Source organism: Castor canadensis, chromosome 19 (assembly GCF_047511655.1).
Source record: "Castor canadensis chromosome 19, mCasCan1.hap1v2, whole genome shotgun sequence".
NCBI classification, from domain to species: Eukaryota; Metazoa; Chordata; class Mammalia; order Rodentia; family Castoridae; genus Castor; species Castor canadensis.
The window spans coordinates 33,821,030-33,833,653 of NC_133404.1; the positions used below are offsets into that span (position 1 = coordinate 33,821,030).

A 12,624-nucleotide genomic window follows, 5' to 3' on the forward strand; every position below is an offset into this window, starting at 1 on the left:
AGCTAGGATTACATGTGTGAGCCACTGTGCCAAGTCCTTGTAGTCTATTACTGGGTATCACTGACCTGGCTTGCCACATGAAGAATAAGCAGAGTGCAATTAAGCAGGCTTGCTTAGACTTTGACTCATTGGGGAAGAACTTAGACTGCTCCTGGGTTCTACACTCCCACAGAGACACTGTGGAAAATCACAGCTTTCTCTGTTATTGAATGCTAGGAGTAGAGAAATGGGGTTTCATACAGACTTCCTGCCTAATTCACGTGTAATTTCCCTATGTCCCCAAATGTCCCAATGTGAAGCTAAAGATTTATAAGTAATATCAAATTCACAGAAAATGTTTTGAGGATTAAAGAGGTTTTAGTATTGTAATTATTTTCAATTTTGTACAGGGAAATTGAGCACTTATTGTGTTACATTTTGATTGCTTTCTTGACAACTCCAACCTGGAAGATAAACGTCTATATGGAACAGGTATGAAGCCTTATTCACCTTTCTCTCTGGACCTTTCTCCAGACACTAGATCAGTGCCCACACTTTCTTGTTTTATAACTGGTGTTTTCTTCTCTTCTGTTCACTGAACGTAAAGTAGTTGCCTATGGTTTGTCAGTGGAATGTTATTATATTTGAAACTCTTTGAAGGATGCTCGTATATTCCCAAAGATCAGTAGTTCTGCCAGTGTTTATGTTACTTTTATTTATCAGCCCATCCTTCTGTCATCACTACTTACTTCACACAAGGTTTTGGACAAAATTTAAAGATACTTTACCTGTTAGGATCTTAAAACCTAGTTTCTCCATGACTCAATGTGATTAATTAGTAATGAAGAGATTAAGTGTTTAGCATTAAGATTCGGGCTTTTCACAAAATGTAAAAATATTCCAGATGTATTCTTTATTGATTTTGAAATGTAATCAGGATGTACAAGGAATGCAGGGCTAAAACAAAATAAAGAATAGCATCTATACATTGAAATGTGGTTGCCAAAATATGTTGGGAGAAAACAGTTCCTTTGTGCTTTTTTATTATGAAAACTCAATTTTAAAATATCAATATTTTACGCTTTAATTTTTGATCTCTGACCAAGCTATTTGTCAATGCTGGCATGCTGGTCTGTGGCCACTACTTCTGTGCTGTTGTATTATGAAATGTTCTTTGGTGATCATTCTTTTTCACCAAGTGCATCTATCTTTCTAGGTTAAGACTTTCTGTTTTTACCTCCCCAAAGGTTACATCTATAATAATTGTGTTATTCTACCTGCCAGTGGTCATTTCTCAATTATTCTAACTCAAGTTTTTGTGGTTTCCATCAGGAGCTTGCTTCTCATTTCATCCCATACATCCCATAGATGTTTGCTTAATGGAATGCCTGTGGTTTGTTTTCTCTGCCCCAGAAAATTAAGAGGCCATAGATGAGAGGAGAAAAATATCATTCAATGGCCGAGCATGGCATATTTAAAGCATCTGTTAGCCTGGGGAAATAGTTTAGAGTTCTATGGATTGTTCAAGGTTTCTTTAGCCCCTGTAGGTTGCAATTCATGAAGGTCAATCCGGGAAAGCTTGGCAGCTTTACCTGTCTGGCCACCCAGGTAAGCTGCTCTCTGTGTGCTTGTGTGTGCACGCAGGTCCTGAGACCTTGAATATTGTTAATTCCAATTGTGAGCAAAGGTGATGACTGACGTGTTTTCACAGGGGACAGTTTTCAGGTCTTGAAGAGACCTGTTGGAATAAACACATTCAAGAAAATAGCGTGGGGGTTGGGGGCGGGCAGGACAAAATCAGCATCATTGTGAAAATGCCTTCAACCTGAAACATTCTGATAGAACTATGCGTGAACAATGGATACAAACTGCCTAATGTGCTATGTACAGATCGCAATAACCCTTAATGGCAACTGGAAAATGAAGCTTTATGTTAGCCAGCAGAAAGGAAAATGCAAATTGATTCTCTTTTTGTTTAGATGTAAGTGCTTATCAAGGTTAGTAGGTATTCAAGGTCTGTGACACGAGAATAATTTGTTTTATTATAATCCATGTAAAAGGAGAGTCCTGGGGACTTTTTGAGTGACTCAGGCGGCCACATGAATTCTACATCTTGGGCTTTAACAATCTCATCTGAACATATCTCATGCTCCATCTGATGGGGGGAAAGGAGATTCAGACCTGAAACCCTTTCAAAGAGGAGATGGTAGAATTAATAGTTGTTATGGGTGATGGCTGGTAATACTTCATTCTTTGGTGAGATAATGGAATTGAAACTTGCATTGTAACTGCCACTGATTTTGCAGCTGCTTTCAAGGGTTTTTAACCTCAGGTGCCTGAACATAGGCAAGATACTAACTGCTGACTTGCCTCAATCATGGTTCTTCATGGACAGTACAGATGAGGGATCTTTGAACTATCTGGATGGAATATAAGCCATACCCAGCTCCAGGTCTAGGTGGTCCCTTTATTTTGTTCTGTCACCACAATAAAGGAATAGCTAATTCTGTGGATTCTGCCACATAGTGACATCTGTTGTTGGATGAAGCATTTTGTGACTATGCCTTAATGCTTCCCTACCTGTATGGTTGCTCAAAAAGAGGTAAAATAGGAGGACAGAAGGAGTCACACCGATAGCAAACCTTTTTATTGGAAATTCCAAGAGCAACTCAGTATCTTCTTCAGATGCAACCTCTCTCTAATGGTTGGGCTAATTTTTGGACACATTAGCAATTGCAAATATGGCTGCTTTGAATTTCCGTTAAGCTATTAGGTAGATGATAAATATTCTTTAGCACATTAGTGAAATGGATAAAGCCATCTCCATAAACATGGGTCTATACACAAACTCTCTCCAATTCTTTTTTTTTTTTTAGTGGTACTGGGGTTTGAACTCAAGGCCTCACACTTGCTAGGCAGGCACTATACCACTTGAGCCACTTGGCCAGCCCTTTCTCTAATTCTTAAGTAAGATTACTATTTTTCTTCTGGTAGTTACTAAGTGATAAAATCTTCATAAAAATTGGGCCTTTGTGTTTTGAATGAGGGAAATATCTAGCTAGCTAGTTACTATTTGTTGGAACATACAGGTGCAATGCCTAAAACATGCAAAGTAAGTTACTTTCCTTTGGGAACTTAAAATAACAATTTTGACTTGAAGTTTGTTGGTCTCTCATGTTATTACTCTGAAAATAAATGGAAAATGTTTTCTTGGGAATAGATCATTATCTAACAAGGGAAAATAACCAAAAATTTATACTAATTAAGAATAATAAAATATAAAAATATCATAAACTATGCTAGTGGTTTGTTTTGTTTTGTTTGATTTGTGATAAGCAGAAAATACTTGAGCTAGCTTAAAGAAAAGCTATTCATTGAAAGTCTGCTGAAGCCATCATAGGAGGACTGAGTCAAGTGGCCTCAAAAAGAAAGGAAATATGTCAGTTCTGAGATTTCAAAGAACAGTTGATTCCAAGTATTTCCTTTTTGAGATTATACCATGAATTGACTTAGCTATCAGAACTTCTCTGTTGAAGGGAAGAAGTCCTACTCCTGGACATATATCTGAAGGAATGGAAGTCAGAATATAATAAAGACACTTGTGCACCCATGTTTATTGCAATATTTTTCACAGTAGCCAGCTATGGATCAACCTAGATGCCTACTAATCAATGAATGGACTAAAAATGTGTTATACATACATATTGGAGTATTATTTGGCCATGAAGAAAAATGTAATTATGTCATTTGTAGGATGACAATAGATGAAACTGGAGATAATCACAGTAAATGAAATAAGACAGAAATACAATTATCACGTTTTCTCTATGGGAGAGGGTCAGGTTTCTCAACCTGGGAAAGGTCAGGTTGAAAGGGGGGTGGTGGGATGAATATGATCAACATACTTTATATACATGTATGAAAACAGAATAATGAAACTGATTAAAATTGTAAAGTAGGGAGGGAGGTTTAGAAAGAGTAATTTAGGGGATGAATTTATCCAAAACACATTGTATGAATTTAAAGGATGTATACAAACATACACGCATATTATATGAAACCAGAAAAAATAGATGCTAATAAAGAAAAAAATAGGCTGAAGTTCTGTATGAGAGAATCCAGTTGACCCACTTGGCCAAGGGGGTGACTTGATACCACATCCTGTAGCCAGGGGAGCGGAGTGTAAGATTCACATGTGAACACTGGAAGGCCTTCCCTGGGGAGGGGGAAGGTTCCTCAGGAAGGCAAAAGTGGGAGTTGGGTAGACCCAAAAATAGGTCAATGACAATGGTGAAATAATGAAGGTTCTCATTTTGTGCAAACACTGATCTCACTTAAGAGAAAACAATACTGAGAAGATGTAAGTTTCAGAGTGATGTGGAGTTTCTGTGATTAGATTAACCACAAAGCGACAGAGTTTGGACCATGAATGCATACCTTTGTGTTCAATCTGCGTCCCCTCACTCATTTTGCTTCTGATGATTCCATATGTGAGCCAAATGGATCAGCAGTAGTCTCATGTCCAAGTGATACTGCAGGTTCAGAGGACAAGCAACCTTGACTTTGGCATAAGCTCCAAATATCATAACATGGTACGTGGGGCCTTTCGTAGTCTGGCATTCCTTCTCACATATTTCCAGTCACACAGAGATCTTCCTATAGGTCACTGAATGCATGGTCTACTGCCTTTGCTTATTTCTCTTGCTTATGACATTTTCCTTAACCTAAAATGCACTCACTTCCCTCTATCTGGAAAAATCCTCCTGACCCTTTAGAGTGCTTAACAAGAGTCAAACGTCACTTATTCCCAGGAAGGCCTCTCTGTCCTTGTTTGTCTCACAGTATTTCTGTAGTCCTCAGAACATGTGCTCCAATAATAAGACTATCTTCTTCACCAAACCCATCACCTCTTTTTTGATGCTTGCATCCTCTACAGCATCTAGACCAACACTGGCACAATAAATGCTTTGTGAAAGAATGAAATAAACAGTGTAAATGTGCATACAAACTGGGGGAGACCTTCAGAACACCTTTTCCTGCTGCTTCTCTGAGTCTTGCAGCTGTCACCTGGGCCTTCCTCCTAACAGCCTATAGGTGGCAATGAGAGGTTTCTCTCTGACACTTGCCTTTCTTTACTTCAGGTCTGATGGTAATGACAGATCATTCAGAGCATGCTGTGCTTGGAATGAAACCAACACAGCAACAGTGTTACGTACACTTCAGCCCCTATCAATCTTGACAGGATTTTTATATGGGGATTTTATGACAAAAGACTTCATATCCCATCACACCTTCCCTGAGCCATCCACTCCCGGGGGAATGTTTGTCTACAATCGCAAGGAAAAAAAGTCAAGAAAACCTGCAACATATTGTTATTTCCCAATGTAGGCCACCTCCCATTGTTCTTATTATTGCCTATACAGATTCATGTGCTATTTGGGTGTATGACGCATATACAATATCTACATTTTGTACATTGACATAGTCTCTGGCAGAGAGTATACAAGCATAGGAACACAGACAGCAGTCTTTCCTGGACTTAGAGTCATAAATTACATTCACACAGAAAAGAAAGGAAACACATTCATTGTTTTCACTACTTTCTAGATAATGTCAAAAAAGGCACAAAATTTTGAGAGATGTGGGAGATGTACACCTGTCTAAATTTTGCCCTTTTCATTTTTTTGCATGGTATATCCATTTTGTTAAATCTGCTTACCAAAAATCAAGGCCAGTGTGCTAATTTGCCTGATTTGGAGTTGGAGAGAAATGTGGATGGATGTTGAACTTTTCTAAAAATACAAGGGAAGGGCCATCTGTTAGAACTAACTGGGTGTGTAAATCCCTTTTGACTCATCTTCTCTGACAACAGGGTGGAAGAATAACTGGTCAACCACAGCGTTTTCTCTATTCACAGCAAGAAATATACTTTCCCTTGGAGGAGTCCATCAGTTAATATTAACAAGGAGAAAGAAAAGGAATAACTTGGCAGGAAGCTCCCACTCTCCCCCTGCCTCGATTCAAGATCATCAAGGGAGTCTCACTGTAACATATACCTCGCTTCCTCTGATGAGAGTGACAACCAGGTGACTGGAATCAGAGGGCAGTCTGCTCTTCTTTGGCAAACAAACACCCACTCTGGTAAGTGCCTTTTAATGTGCATCGAGTCTTTGTCTAGGTAAAGGATGCACAGTTGGCAAGTACAGAGCTGTAAGGGGATAGCCTTGACATGCTGATAAAGCTTCTTAGTTTACTTTGGACTTGACTTTATCATTTACTGAAGGATATTATTAGTGTGGAGATGATAGCCATTCTCTGACTTCTCAAACGAAAGCCAGGGAAATGTATATGAACAAAAGGTCTGTTATGGAAAATCCGACCCTGTTTGTTCAGTGACTTTGGGATCCTAATCATACAACTTGACAGAGATAAGGCCTAGAGCACAGGAAAGAAGCCCACCCAGTTTGGGGCCCCAGAAAGACTAGTGAAAATCAGTTGTGTTAAAAATGGAAGCTCACCCAACACTGAGCATGTGTGTAGTTTTATTGCAAATTTGATATTAAAAAAATAGATCTGCTACTTGGAGCTATATGGCATGCTGTACTTCTAAAGTTAAATTCAGCTTTATGACAATGACCATTGCCAATATGGAACCACTTGGACTGGGTGCCAAATATTCAAGCCCCTGATGAGTCTTTTGCATCAAGCAAGCAGTCTGAACTCCTTGATTGCAAATATACATACATGATCCTGGATGGCAAGGTGGACATAGCTGGCGAGATTTTATGACTGTTGATTTTGGTGGGGCATCTTTTTTGTAGGGCTTTTATGTTTATTTTTCATCTGCCATATTCCTGTCTGAAAACAATAATAATTAAGAACACATAAATAAAAATCCTGGCACTGATTATCAATTAGCTGGTTGTTTAGTAACATGGTTTTACTGCTCATTTCATGATAGTTTCATTGAGTGAAACCATCAAGCGATTGATTGACTGACACATCCATTCACTTAGCTAAGTCTACATATGGACCCTCGAACTTCTAGGATATGGAGTTAAAAGGTGCACATTGGGCCTGTGAAAGCATGATTTTTTGAAAGCTATGACATCTTGGCAAACCATTACAGTTTTCTCAACTCTATCTTCTATAACTTATACAGAAGATAAAAATAGCAATTGTACCTAAAACATCATTCATAAAAAAAAGTGATTCAGAAAGTATAAAACACCTTGCAAATGCTGTTTGTTCTTATGGGCTAGAACTACAACTGGAATATCATATCATTTAAGTGAACAGGGATATTTTAACATGTATGCTATGCTTAGAACTGTGTGAGTCCTGTCGATAAAAAGACTCATCTTACTGAGAGTCTATACTTAAGAAGGTTAGCATCCAGGAGAAGAAAATAATTTGGTCTGAGAGAAGATAATAATTTAGTCTTAGGGTTTTTTTTCTAATTTTCCATATTAGTAATTTATTTTCCAGGCAACGCCACATGGAGTTTCTACATAATCCTTAGCCCAGATTCTACGGTGACCTACCATCGATGACACCATCAGTTAAGACATGTCACCAAGCACCTCCAGATATAAAAATGTTCACTTTTACTTAAAAAAAAATATTCTACTTGCTAAATAATTTTCCAATTTTATGGCAGTTAAGATATTTGAAGACCACTGAATCCAGGCTCTTTTTCTTTGTGTTCTTCAGAAACCACAGTTGAATAATAATTAGAAAATATGTATTTTTATTGTTAAGAACAAATATTTAATTATTTGAACAAAATATCCAAATGTAGGCTTGCCAAGGAAAAAACATATCAATATTTAAGTTTGGGCTACTGGATTGAATAATTATATGATTTATAATATAATAACTGTATGACATATCATATTATATTATATAATAATATAATAATCATATAATAATTACGTGATTATATAAAAGTAATTATATGACTTAAGAAACTTAAATTTTTTTATTGTTTAAACATTTATTCAAATGTGTATGCATTGTTTGGGCCATCTCTCCCCGCTGGCCCTGGTCCCCCTCCCCCTGATTTAAGAAACTTTACATTTCAATTTCCCAATGTATAGAATGGGCTAATAATGCCTTATTTGAAAGATGAAATATGTGTATAGAACAGCTGTGTTAATTGTATAAAGGCAAAGTGTGGGTAGCACAGGCTTTAAACTACAGTGGCTTGAAGGAGTTCCTTCTTCCCTCAGATAGCATGTGTGGTGGCTCAGTACCCAGCAGGCATCCATAGTAGGTTATAGTAACACATTAATGCCAAGAATGCCATAAGGACAGCTAAATTAGACAGAGGACACTACCAAGGGACCAGGGGGTTAAAGACATCAGAGACATCCTGGGTGGGACCTGTCCCCATACTATTGTTACAAGGATCCTTGGAGAAGTGATCACTTACAATCTTGGTCAACATCTCTTGGCCTTCCGGTGCTTTCCCATAGACTCCCATCTTATCTCCTTTCAGAGCACCAACTGCATTTTCCTCATAGTGATAATCATAATTTCAGTGATTATTTGCTACTGATTTTTTTTGTCCCCTTGAGATTATATTGTATGAAAAAGGAGGCAGAAACTCATAACATTGTGAAAATCAGACTTAAACTTGTAGGGACATTAAGTGGTATGTGTGTACATGTGTATTTGTGCAGTTGTGGATGTATGTGTGTGTTTGTGTGTGTATGAAATGATTCATTCACTTGATTTCATTCAGGTGAAAAGGAGGGGCTGCATGGGAGTCCTACTGAGCAGGCATCAGGGATCAGAGTCTCCTAGAGGATTCTCCAAGGGCATCTTTAGTTGAGCTTTTCCTTTTCTGAACCAGGGCTGCCACTGACCTCCAAGAGCAGCTGTCTATCAGCTCAGGTTCTGCGGGGCTGCAGGAAGGGCTCCCATTTTCCCCAGAGGCCATGGGACTTCCTGGCCCTGAGATGTCCCAGATGGTGTTGTAGGTAAGTGTCAGATGGAGAGACAGCATGAATCCTTGTCACCTCATTTTCCCCAGAATCCACATTTCTGAGTCTCCCTACACTGCCAACAGAAGCTCAGGTTTCTGGCTCTCCACCTTACTTCTGGAAATCTTTGACATTGCTGCTGGTGCACCCTGGCCTGTGGGCTGTGAGCACTCACAGGCACAGAATCTACTGGAAGTACCACCACAAAACAGGGATGCTTGTTTACACCTCTACTCTGTCTTCAGTCCTTGTAACTGAGAAATAGCAAAATATCACACTGCTTAGGCAGGTATTGTTCCCAGAGACAACAGAACTCCAGGCAATCACCTGGTGTCCTTAGCACTGTGAGGGAAGAAAAAGCATGCTCAGAGGAGGCTGGTGGTACTTACACTGAGTTTGAGGTGTCACTAAAGAAAGGTGCACCTCTGTAGTATCAACTGCCACAAAATAATCTGGGACCAGGTCAACTCTAGTGATGTGGATAGACTTCTGGACCACTTCAAAGTCTTTTTTTCTTATTTCACAGTACTGGGGTTTGAAATCAAGGCTTCATGCTTGCTAGGTAAGCAACTCTACCAGTGAGGCACACCTTTAACCTCCTTCCGTTCTGGTTATTCTGGAGCTAGTGTCTCACTTTTTTTTCTTTTTTTTTTGCTCAGGTCATCTGGACTGTACTCCTATTTTATACTTCCTGCTGTAGCTGGGATGATAGCGATGTATCACAACATCCAGCTTTTTTCTATTGAGATGGGGTCTTGTGAACATTATTGCCTGAATGGCCTGGAACTGTGATCCTCCCTATCTCAGCCTCCCACATAGTTGTGATAACGGGCACTGCCACTGCACTGAGGTATGTGTTGAGATAGGGTCTTGATAACTCTCTTCCTGCACTGGCCTCCAACTTTGATCCTCCCAATATCAGCCTCCAAAGTAGTTAGAATTACACAGACATGAGCTATTGGCACCTGGCTCACTTCCAAATTTTTTGAAGCAGTTGGCATGTCAAAGAGCTAGAGAATTATGAAACAAACTTAGAAGATTTGTGGTACATTTCACATTATTTACATTTAGCAAATTAACTCTTTTAGTGTATACAATTTGTGTTTTTATGCAACTTAGTATAGAAATCTAAAACATATTTGTACAGGAGAGTTAAATTGGATGGTTCTACATAGGGGTATACGTAGACTGTTTCCTTGTATTTCTCTACCTGGGGATAGCCTGGCACTGGTGGCTCACTCCTGTACTCCTGGCAACTTGGAAGGCTGAGATTGGGAGGATTGCAGTACAAGGCCAGTCTGAGCAAAAAGTGAGACCCTATGTCCAAAATAACCAGAGCAAACAGAGAAAAAGTTCTGGAAGCATGGCTCAATGGGTAGAGTGCCCATCTACCAGATGCAAAGCCCCGAGTTCAAACCCCAGTACTGCAAAGTGCAAAAGCCAAAACAAAACAAAAGCCTGTGTGCTCCCTTATTTCCACATCCTCCAATAGTCTCCATAGCCCTCTGTAAAATATATTTAGAGAAATACCAGAAGTCTTAGTTGACAGCATGGTGGGCAGAGTTTGGTGGAGGAATATAGGTGTGACCTGTATAGAAGTGACATCACTATCAGAGGCAGGTGGTGAAAGAAAGGTGTCCCAATGTGTTCTCTGGGATGGGTGCTGAGACCATATTTGTTTTGGAGTTGGTATTTTACTTCCATGGTGCCATATATTATCTTAACCAATGTTCTGACACTCCGATGAGGTACACAGTACTTTAAATATTGTCCCCTGCCTTACCTTTGACAAGTAAAAGATCTGAGAAATGCTAAATTTCCAGGCAAGCACCTCTTGACATTCAGAAGTAGAATAGGATCCAAACCCAATCCCTCACACTTGAATTCAGAGCATGCCCTCTGTAGTGCATAAGGGTCTGTTACCATCCTTCTTTGTTCAATTATCAATGCTTTGAAAACAGTGTTGTATAAGGACCCCATTGAACAACTGATGGGACAACTGGCATTACTAGAGCCAAACTTGAATTGGGGTCACAGTTGACTTACTTTATTTCTCTGAATCTTTCTTTCATCAGTTGCATTGTGTGAAGAATAGTAATTCCTATTTCAGAGGTCTTGTTATGTTAAAGGAGATTTGTGTAACATGACCTACACACATTATGTAGGAAGTAACAAACAGTCCACTTCTTCATTAAAGTCTGAGTAAAATGCTTATGTTTTTAGTGCATCTTTGATGTCCAGTTGTGATTTGTAGGACACAGAGAAGAAACATGAGGCTATTTCACAGTTTTGTGGGTGATGTCCCCTGTAACCTTTGAGAACCATTAGACTAGAAGCTGAATTTCCTACAGATAATAATGCATGAGTTTCATCTCAGTTCCTTACAAGCACTAAAAAAAAAAAAAAATCTGAAATTCTCCACCACTGGAAAGAAATTTAATATTTAAAGGTAATTTGACCTGTACATGTGTGTACCATGAATATTTGATGAAACCTATAGCAAATGTATTTATATAGCATTAATCTGAGGATATTTATTTCTTACTCATTTTCTAGGATATTATATCTTCAGCAAATGTGAAGTGACCCTCTGTAAAAGTTCTCAACCCTAAAGGTAGACTTAGAAATGTAGAGAAGAGCTATTCCTTTCCCTGAGATAGCTGTCTACATCATATGTAACCCCTAAAAAGAAGGAACAGTTCTAAGAAGATAGGAGTATCCCAACTATTATTCTGTGTTACTGCTATAGGGCTGGACTGTCACCTTTTCACAGGTACCACCCTTCAACTCTTCATTCTACTTATATAAATATTAAAAAATATAAGCAGTAGAATTAAATTATTTTTCTTTGATATTACTGATTTCACTCCTTTGTGACACTTTAATTTATTAAGTGCTTTAAATTAAAAAGTCATGTGTGATTCAATTTCATATATGGTTTACATAATGTCTAGTTCAGAGATTGTTCTAAATTTATATTTTGGTTGGTGTGCACACCTAGAATGAAAATATTTTCTTAGGTTGTAGCTTCCATGTTAAGATTTTAAAAAGCAGAGATGGACATCAGCAATAAAATAACAACAAAAACCAAAGCACTGTTGTGCCAGATGTTCTGCTTTAATTAGATTAGATGTTTTAAGTTTGGGGTAGGAGAAAAATAAGGTTGTTGCATAGTCTTATTTTTTTTTTTTTTTGCAGTAGGACTGGAGTTTGAACTCAGGGCTTTGGTCTTGCAAAGAAGGCACTCTATCATTGAGTCATACCTCCAGTCCATTTTTACTCTGGTTATTTTAGAGATGAAGTTTCATGAACTGTTTGCCTGGGCTAGCCTCAAACCATGAACCTCCAAGCGCCTAGCCTAATCATTTGTTTATAATAAAATATTCCAATATATTTGAGAGAGAAAACGTATAGAAAATAAGGTATTAACTTCCTTCTTGTCCTAGAAGGTAACCATAGAAGCATTTTTCTGTTCCATTAGTCAAGTCACTGCATAGTGCTCAGCTTCTGAACAAGCACATGCTGACCAATTAAGTCACCACCAGAAACTTTTCCATGCTTTGAATTGATTCTATTTTATAAATAATTCTGCTTTTTAAAATGTTACTCTAGTAAGGAAAACAAAACCAATATTTATAATTGACATACTCTGAAAATA

General features: G+C 38.4%; 1 long non-coding RNA gene across 1 annotated transcript in view; it reads left to right on the top strand.

The window, feature by feature from the left end:
• Positions 1 to 12,624, top strand: part of LOC141419218 (uncharacterized) — a 47,340-nt gene that overhangs the window by 10,408 nt on the left and 24,308 nt on the right. The window contains exons 5-6 of the long non-coding RNA XR_012443879.1: positions 390 to 471; positions 5,897 to 6,120. This is a non-coding gene — a long non-coding RNA (uncharacterized lncRNA). The remainder of the gene's footprint in view (positions 1 to 389; positions 472 to 5,896; positions 6,121 to 12,624) is intronic.